At 41.4% G+C, this 9,807-nt stretch overlaps 1 pseudogene; it reads right to left on the reverse strand.

The window, feature by feature from the left end:
* Positions 1-7,600: 7,600 nt before the first annotated feature.
* LOC118601527 lies at positions 7,601-7,718 on the reverse strand (annotated as a pseudogene).
* Positions 7,719-9,807: the final 2,089 nt, after the last annotated feature.

Raw genomic sequence — 9,807 nt, forward strand, 5'->3', positions numbered from 1 at the left:
TGACGAAGAAGGACAAATAGCTCAAGTGAAAGATAGAACTCTTATTCAGCTAAAACCATTCAGAAATGAGTCACTGGCCTGACCCGGGCCCCAAGAGGCTGCGCCAACAGGAGCTCAGGGCCCTGGATGAGGTGGGCATCAGGTCTGGGCCCAAAGGGCAGAGCTGCAAGTGACTAGGGGCACCCGGAGGGGTGCACCTGTGTTAGTGGCAACTCCTGTACCTTGACCCCACTTCCCTTCTCTCCTTCCCTCCCTCCAGGCCCTACCAGGATCTCCTGGCCTCCAGCCTTTCCTCCTATAATCCCGTCTCCTGGAGTCCCTTCTAAAAAGCAAATCTGCTCCTGTCCCATCCCTGTCTGCCACCCTCCATGGCTCCCCATTGCCCTCGAGAGAAAACCCTCAGCCCCAGTGTTCTTCCAAGTCCTCTCCTGGTGATGAAGGTGCTTAAGCCACAGTGACGGACAGCAGCAAACTTCAGGCAGCGATCAGGAGTCCCAGCAGCTTCCAGAGCCCACAGGGCATTGGGGGGCGGGGGAAGCAGCCCCATTGTCTGGGAAGATCTGCCCTGGGACCGGGCCTCAGGCCTCCCTCTCCGGCTTTGTCTCTGTAATTAATTTATGGAAAACGTCTAAACTGGGAGTCAACACAGTCCTGCAAATCTCATCTAATCCCTGCCTCTACCTGAGGGAGCAGCATCCTGGAGGTGGATTTCATACAGTGCTTACATTTGGTTTTATTTCTGAGAAAAAAAAAAAATGAACCATTTAAGGTCTGATTTCCTCAATCACCTGCGGAATGAGGAGGCTCCAAGGTGAGGCCGCAGGGAACCTCACAGTCCTGCAGCCCCGGGAGGGCCTGGGAATGAGGGTCATCAGGGTGGGGTGGGGAGAATCTAGGTTATCAAAAATCCTCTTGGCTTTACTGTTAAGCACACCCAGAATCTGACCTCTTCTCCCCTTCCACTACTTCCATTCAGGTCTAATCCACCATCACCTGTGCAATGGCTTCCTGGCATCTCCCTCCCTGCTTCTGCCTTGGCCTGCTCCGGTCTCTTCTCACAGGCCGCCAGAGCCCTCGGCTCCTCCGAGGAGCTCACTGAGGACTCGCATCACCCGAGGGAAGCTGGAGTCCAGTCTCAGCCCATCACACCCACAAGGTGCCCTTAACCTCCCTCCCTTGCCGTCTCACACTGTGCCAAGTGAGTGTGCGCGGCTCCCGCACTCGTTCCCATTGCCCGGGACATTCTGCCTCTCGTTTCCTACAGATCTCACTCAAAAAACAGCCCTTCACAGACTTCCCTGATTGCACCACCCTCCCCCCACCATTCATTGCTCTACCCCCTCCCCCTGCTTTATCCCCTTAGCACTCACACCGACCTGATATAGTTTTATTTTTTTGTTTATTGTTTAGTTTCTCTCTGTTCCCCGCAAGAATGTAAACTCTGAGAGCCCGGGCGGGGGGGGGGGGGGGGGTTGTTTGTTCGTTGACGTATCTCCAGTACCAAGGACAATGCCTGGACTGTAGCAAGTGCTCAAGAAATATTTATCTAATGAATGAATGGAGCACACCTGTCATTTGACAGAGTTCCCCTAGACGTTCTGGGGTGTCCCCTCTGGGTGTGTGGAGTTAGCCTGACATTCCCTCCTGTGTGAAATCTGCTGTCCAGGTTCTAAATGGAAGTTCTGGTGGCAGGTGACAGCTCTGATCACTCAATAGGACTGATTTTGGTGCAAACGCCACCTCTTCCGGGGAGCCCTCCAAGAACCCTTCCCAACCCTTGGGGAAAGTTCGTCCTACCCCCCTTTTTAACCTCCCACTGCCCCCATTCGTCTGGTGTGGTTTCTTTGGGTATCGGTGAGCTCCCTAGTGGGCCCTTGAGTCATGCCCAGAGAACACCTGGAGAGCCTGCTTCTGCTCAGCTCACGTGGCATTGGTCACGCCCTTTTCCTTATTTAAGCCTCACAGCAAGCCTCTGAGGTAGTCATTATTATCCTCATTTTACAGATGAGGAAACTGCAGTCAGAGGCCACAGAAGTGACTTACGAGCCTCATCCCTGGCGTCACAAGGTGAAGTGGAGTTGGGCTTTTTGGCCTCATGGCAGCCCTGCTGTGTTTGCACTTGGTGCTTGAAAAGTTTTTGAAAAATGAAGAAAAGTGTTTACCTGAGCTCCAGGGCTCCTGAGTGAGCGATAAAGACGATGAAGAAGGTGCTGTAATCACAGCGCATGATGTCGCAGCGACCGGTGTGGCCCAACCTGTGCTCGGCTGAGCCCTGAGATTGCAATTCTCCTGCTGTTCCGTAGGAGAAAAAAAAGGAAGTCGGTCTTCTTTCTAGGGGGACCCGCCTGTGGGGTGTGAAGGAGTCGCATGACCATGCGCTTGTCCTCAGCCTCTCCCTGGGGTGAAGACAAGGCTCAGGAGGGTTGAATGATGAGTCAGAAACAAGGAACAGCGCCAGGACCAGGGCCCCTGCCTCTTGGCATCAGTCTAATTTTCGTTCTCTGCCATGACATCCGTAATGGCTATATCCCTAGGACCCGTGCCTCAGTTTCCTTATTTATGAAGCAGGGGCAATTGTACTTGTCTAACTGGATCAAAGATGAAATGAGATAAATAACATAAGAAACTTGCCTGGCAGTCAGTAAATTCTCACTAGGTGGAGCATATAATTATTAGTTGGCTCCAACAGAAGTACGCATGTTACATTGCCTCCTCATTCCCCGCCTTGCATACGGATCTCACGGGCTTGGAGCTGCAAACTGAGTCATTAAATTATCTATTTGTCTAGAAAAAGAAAACCAAAATAATACCCAATAATGGAAATGGTATGGCAAAAATAGCACAGTGTGATAGCATTTTTGTGAGCATTTTAAACTTGCCGGGTAAATATTTAATCAAATGTTAAATATTAATAAAGCCTCATTTTGTCTGAATTCTCCCAACTTTTGAAATGCATGTTAAGAAACAATTTCAAAACTCTGGTTAACTGAGCAGCAAACTGGATTTACGATATTGCCAAATAGGGCATTTTTCAAAGTGGCAAACAAATATAAATGTCTTCTCCCATCTTTTAGCAGGATTAGTTTTGAGTTCGGTGAATTTTGAATTGTGCTACAGCAGGAGTAGACCTTCTCAACATGAGATGCAATGTCCTATACACACCTAATGTCACCAAGGCCAGCCCTTTGGTGGACAGCAATTTGACAGAACGTATCAAGAGCCTTAGAAACCATTTGTATGCTTTGGCCAGTTGTTCCCTATGGTATTTGTCCTAGTGAAATAACTTTTTTTAAAAAAGCAAAGCAAAAATTGAAGCCCACACAGATGTTAATCACAGTGTTGTTCATAGTTGAGGGAAAAGGCGAGCACACTCAATCATAATGATTGATGTGAGATTGATGAGACGACTGAGTAAAGTATGCTTGAGTCTTTGATGGTTCTTCAACCAATAAAAATGATCATTTTTCAGGGAGGCAGGTAACGTAGAACCCAGTGCTGCCTCCAGAGGGACCCAGCAACGAAACCCCCAGAGCCAGGGGAGGACACTGCAAGACAAAGCCGGGTCCTCGCCCACCTTCCCCATCTGTCTCGTCCAGGATAGGTGGCCCCTGGACTGGCCCTTCCTCTCTCTCAGCCTGAGGTGTTCCCCCTCAGGAGGTTTGGAGGAACCCTGAGCCCCAGACCCCATCTTGCTCTGAGCTGGGCTTATAGGAATCCTCTTCTGCACGCTCGACCCAAACCATCATGTGGGGAAACCCTTAGAAACTCTAATGCCTGCTGCAGGTGCTTGATGTTCCTATGATTAAACAAAGAAGTTGCTGTGTGAAGTTTCTTCATTATGCAAAACTTGTTGGTAATAATATACCAAATATTCCTACCTCCATTGCCCCCTTAGGAAATAAAGCTTCACAGGGACACTTCAAGGCAGCTGGGTGGGTGCTCCTTCCTGATCCCACTCCCCACCCGTGTCACAGAGGTGACCCAAGCCAGATGGGATGTTTATCAATAAATGTTAAAGAGTACTGTTTTGCATGCTTTAAAACTTTCAGTATGTGATTTCATACTGTCTTGTATTCATTTAACAAATTCACTCAACAAATATTTATTGAGTGCCTACTGTATGTGAGGCACCATTCTAAGCTCTGGGAACACTGGTGAACAAAACAGACAAGATCAATGCTTTTGTGGTGTGTACATTCTTGTGGAGTGAGCCGAACAATAAGCAAAGTTTATGAACTATAGATAAATTATCTAATATGTTTGAATGTAAGAGGTGCAAAGGGGAAAAATAAAGCCAGGCAGGTGGAATGTTGCAATTTTAAGTAAGATTATATCCTTCCGTATCTTGTTTATTTACTCAATATTATATTTTTCTTTTTTATGAATGTACCATCTTTATTCATTCCCTTGTCAATAAACACTTCAGATTTCTTTTTTGGGAGGTCATTATAAACAATATTGCCATAAGCATTCCTGTAAATGTCTCTTTGTGCTCACTGGGAAGAGATTTTCTGGGGCATGTGCCCTAGTATAGATTTTCTGGGTCCGGGACTTCTCCACCTTAGCAAGAAGGTACCAATGGCTCCCCAAGGTGGTTGTGCCAATGGCTCTCCTAACAGCAGTGTGCGAGGGTTCTCACTGTTCCACGTCTTCTCCAGTACTTGGTGGTGTCAGATTTTTAAAAACGCTTTCTAATCTGATAAGTATAAAATGCTATATCTTTGTTTAAATCTGAATTTCCGAGATAAGTATCAAGATTGTGTATCTTTGCATTTGTTTATTTACCATTTATGTTTCTTCTTTAATGACTAGAAATGTCACTGAATTTTATCTATTGATTTCATATCTGCTAATCTTGCTAATTAATAATTGGTCTGTAGATTCCTTTGGGTCTTCTAAATAGTCATATCATCTGCAAATAATGACAGTTTCTTTCCTTTCAAATATATGCCATTAATTTATTTTATTAATTAATTTAAAAAACTTCTGCCATTAAATGTATTAATTTATTTAAGAAAAAAATTTTGAAGCACATTGTTGAATAAAAAAAAGTAGGCATCCTTATCTTCTAAAAATTTCATTAATTAATTAATTAATTAATTATTTTTATGGGCAAGGCAAACCTTGGTTGACCTCACAGATTGCAAGGACCTTGTCAGCTTACAATAGCTTATTTTTTTTATTTTTTATGCCTATAGCACCCGGTATTTCTAGGTGGTCTCCCATCCAAGTACTAACCAGACCTGACCCTAGTTATCTTCTAAGATTAGACGAGGTCAGGTTTGTTGAAGGGTAGCATGGCCAAAGATTCCTTTTTTAATTTTAAAGAAAATATTTCTGCTTATATATCAAGTAATGTTCCCTTCAGAATTTTAAAATAGATATCCTTTATCAGGTTAAGAAAATCTCATCTATTTCCAATCTGCTTAGAGGTTTATCATCAATTAGTATATACATTTATCAGATACCTTTTCTGTATCTACTTAGATGATCATATGGATTTTATTCTTTAATCTATTAATATGGTAAATTACCTTTATAGATTTTCTAATATTAAGCCATCTTTGTATTCCTGGGATAAGCTTGGGTATGGTACATTACCTTTTTCACACATAGTTGTATTATTCTACTTACATGTTATTTAGGATTATTACATCTATATTTATGAAATAGGCCTGTAATGTTTCCTTTCTCATGCTTTCATTGTCCAGTTTTGGTATTAAGATTATACTGGCCTCAAGAATGAATTTGAGAGTATTCCTTATTTTTCTATTCTCTAGAATAATTCATATAAGATTGGAATTATCTTGTATGAAACGTTGGTAGAATTCAGCTATAAAACCAACTGAGCCTTGTGAAAATGTTTTTAGTTATTGCTTCAATTTCTTTAAAAGTTTTAGGATTATTTGGAATATTTGGGTTTTTTTTCAGTTTTGGTAGGAATTTATTTCTACTAAATCTTCAGATTTGTCGTCATAGAGCTTTTGATAGCATTCTCTTACTATTTTTTCTCAATAAGTTTTATTTGCAAATATAGTCACATGAAAAGACAAAATCTCCAGAGAGTTGACTGTCTTTATCTTCTTATCTTTTAAACCTGTTTTAACTATAGTTACATTATTCTTTTTCATGTATGATGTCATTTATTTGTATCTTCTCTCTTTTTTTTTTTCTTGACCATTCTTCCCAGAAATGTCTATTTTGTCTTTTCAAAGAAATCAACTATTGGTTTTGTTGGTCTTTCTATTGAATTTTTTTATTTCGTTGAATTCCATTTTGTTTATCATTTCTTTCCTTTTATTGTTTTGAGGTTTATAGGTTTTGTTTTAACTTCTTAGATTACACATTTAGGTTATTAATTTGCCCTGCGGGTATTTGCCTCCCAGCTGAATTGAGCTGAACAACACTTGCTTTCAGAGAACTATGGGAAGAGGAAGATGGATGTGGAGGCCCAGGATCCAGTGGGATGGGGGATGTCTAATCAGAGACCTTCCACACAAAGCGGGACCCAAAGGCCAAACCTTGGTTCACTGTTGCTTTCTCTACAAATTGTAGTAAACTGATTAAAAAAGTAAAAACCTATAAGGAAAAAGAGAATAATAGAGGAGTCATCGGCAACAGCATTTTGTAAGTTGAAAAGGTGTATTTAATAGGCCTAAGAAAGCCAAATCTCAAACTTGAAAAAGAAGCTTGATTTGTACCACTATACCTTGAAGAGACCCCAGAACCAGGCATGTCAAGTATGTTGGAACTGGGCTTAGTATGGATGGGATGAGGTGGACAGAGAAAAGATCCTATAAGCTTGTAGAGGAAAAGTATATTGTATACAACGGATTAGAATTCAGAATGGTATCGAAGTTCTAAAACAGCATCAGTGGAAGACAACACAATGGAGTAATACAGTCAATTCTGAATGAGAGTTTGTAGTTAAATTTGTGATAATAAAAACAATATTGAATGTCAACTGTAACTGAAAAAAGTTAAAGAAATAAATTGGTGATAAAAATAAGCAAACTAAGCCAATGATAAAAAAAATAAGTCAATTATTAACTTCAGGGAAAATGAAGTGTTGTACAGGAAAATAAAATGATAGAATCCTACCTTCTTCATTTGATAACAGATTTACAGTCAAAATAAGGCAAATAATGAATACTGATCTAACCAGAATGACAAATAACTATATTGGGAGGCTGATGACCAGGGGTTATATGCATTTGGGGGGAGAGGTAGGGAGGGCGGAGTCTGTACATGTGCTTCGTGTGGGGGACGTTAAAGTGGAGAGGGTTGCTGAGAGAGTTAATCCTCTCTTTCCTTGACGAGAAATCATTAGATAGTGCCCGAACCTCAAAAATAAAGAAGTAGCATTACAAGTACGTTATTTAGCAAAAATACAGTAAATACCAGAAGGATTGAAAGCAGTTATCTCTGGGACTAAGAGGAGGAGTAGGGGGAGCAGGGGAGGCCTCCGGGAATTCCATGCGAAATTTCTCAACTTATAATTTTTTTTTTTTAATTTAGGCAAAGCAACCCTTGGTTGACTTCACAGATTGCAAGGACCTTGTCATTTTACAATCCCTTATTATTTTCTAAAAATATTTTACGCCTACAGCACTTGGTCTTCCCAAGTGGTCTCCCATCCAAGTACTGACCAGGTCAGACCTGCTTAGCTTCCGAGATCAGACGGGATCAGGCTTATTCAGGGTGGCATGGCTGTAAACTCAACTGTTAAAATTATGTACATGTCTAACTTTGATAAAAAATAAAAACCGAATAAAAAAAAACCCCTCTGATTAGCAGCCTCGTATGTATATCTTTAAGATTTCTTCATTTGTTTCCGTAGACTAAATTCCAAACATGGGATTGCTGGCTCAATGGGCCTGTTTTTGAGATCTTAGCCACGGTGCTGGAAAGTGCACCAACTTCGCCCCTCCCAGAAAGGTAAATCTGTTGTTCCCAGTCTTTGCCAACACCATTATCAATTTTCAGATCTCTGCCAGTATAATGATTTTTTAAAAAAGGTATCATCTTGTGGTTTTAATTTGCATTTCTTTGACTACCAAATAATTTACATAGTTAATATACTTAACCATTTTTAGTTCTTCTTTGATTTCCTGTTACAGTTCTTTGTCTATTTTTATCTTTTCACTGTTGATTTGTAAGGGCCCTTAAAATAGTAATCTTGCTAATTCTTTGTCTATCACACATGTTACAAATACTTCCTTCTCGATGGGTCCTTCTGCTTTTAATTTTCTTTTTTGGTGTGAGGGATTTTTTATTTTTATGTAGTTAAGTCTATCTTTTATGCTTTTTGCCTTTGAGATCATATATGGGAAGTTCTTGCTTATCCACAGGTTTTTAGAAAGACAGCATCTCTTATAATTTTGTCTAATATTTCTATACAGTATTTCATTGATTCTGTTTTCCACACTTTAAATCTTTGAAATTGGGATGTGTTTATCATCGCCGGTGTTCAGGCAGCCATTGTTGTCTGCCTTACACACATCGAAATATGTGGAAAGTGTCAGCCACTTGTGAACAAGTCCAGCAGACAATAGCGGGGCACTCGTTAAGAAACAATGCATCATCACCTGTGTTTCTTTTTCCTCCTGGGCACAAAGCTAGACTCCACTTCCCGCCCCCTTTGCAGTTAGGTGTGACCACGTGACTGGGTTCTAGACATTGGATTGTGACTGAAAGTGATGTACAGGGCTTCCCTACTTGGCCCAGGAAACCTCCTACTCGATCCTCTTCTCTCTTTCTTCCGCCTGTTGTCAGATGGTCCAGCAGAGGTTCTAGAAGATGGCAGAGCCAGAAGGCAGAAAGGGTACGGGTCTCTGAAAGGCCACATGGGAGGTGCCTGCTGACTAGGAACCCTCATTGTTCTTTGTATGTATAAGAAATAAACTGTTATTCTGTTAAGCCATTGAGATTTGGGGTTTTGTTTGTTATATTGCAGCTAGCACTGCTGATACCTGACACCCAGTCTCAATTCTGACTCAAATCTGAATCCTTTTAGACTAGAACTGAATGTTTTATCATGGAGTATGATGTTGGCCCTTGATTTTAGATAGATGTACTTTATCTTATGCTCTTTTATTTTTTTTGTATATCAAGTCTTGGTATCCAAATTATTCTAAGTGTATAAAATTAACTGGAAACATTTAAACATTTCCTAATCCCTGGAAAGGTTTATTGCATAGGTATTAACTGTTACATAAACTTTGACAATATTCATCCTGAGAACTGCCTGTATCCTTTGCACAAGTAGCGCTCGAACAAGCTTTACTTTCTTTCTTTCTTTCTTTTTCAAACAAAGTCTTTATATTTTTAGAGCAGTTTTAGGTTTACAACAAAATTGAGAGGATGGTATAGAGGTTTTCCATATACCTCCTCCCCCATGCATGCACGGCCTCCCTTATTATCAACGTTCCCCACCGGTATGGTACATTTTTAACCGAGGACGAACCTCCATGGACACATCATTATCTCCCAAAGTCTATCGTTTGCATCAGGGTTCATTCCCGGTGTTATGCATTCTATGGGTTTGGACGAATGTATAATGATGGATATCCACCCTTATAATATAAAAAAAAATATTTTCATTTCCCTAAAAACCCTCTTACTCCACCTGTTCCTCCACTCACACTCCCCACGCACCCCAGGCAGCCGCTGACCGCTTCACCGTCTCCATGGTTTTGCCTTTTCCAGAATGTCGCACAGTTGGAATCGGACAGTGTGCCGCTTCTCCAGACTGGCTTCTTTCACTTGCTAATATGCATTAAAGTTTCCTCCATGTCTTCTCATGGA

The sequence above is a fragment of the Rousettus aegyptiacus genome, unplaced genomic scaffold, assembly GCF_014176215.1.
Source record: "Rousettus aegyptiacus isolate mRouAeg1 unplaced genomic scaffold, mRouAeg1.p scaffold_m13_p_3, whole genome shotgun sequence".
Classification (NCBI taxonomy): Eukaryota; Metazoa; Chordata; class Mammalia; order Chiroptera; family Pteropodidae; genus Rousettus; species Rousettus aegyptiacus.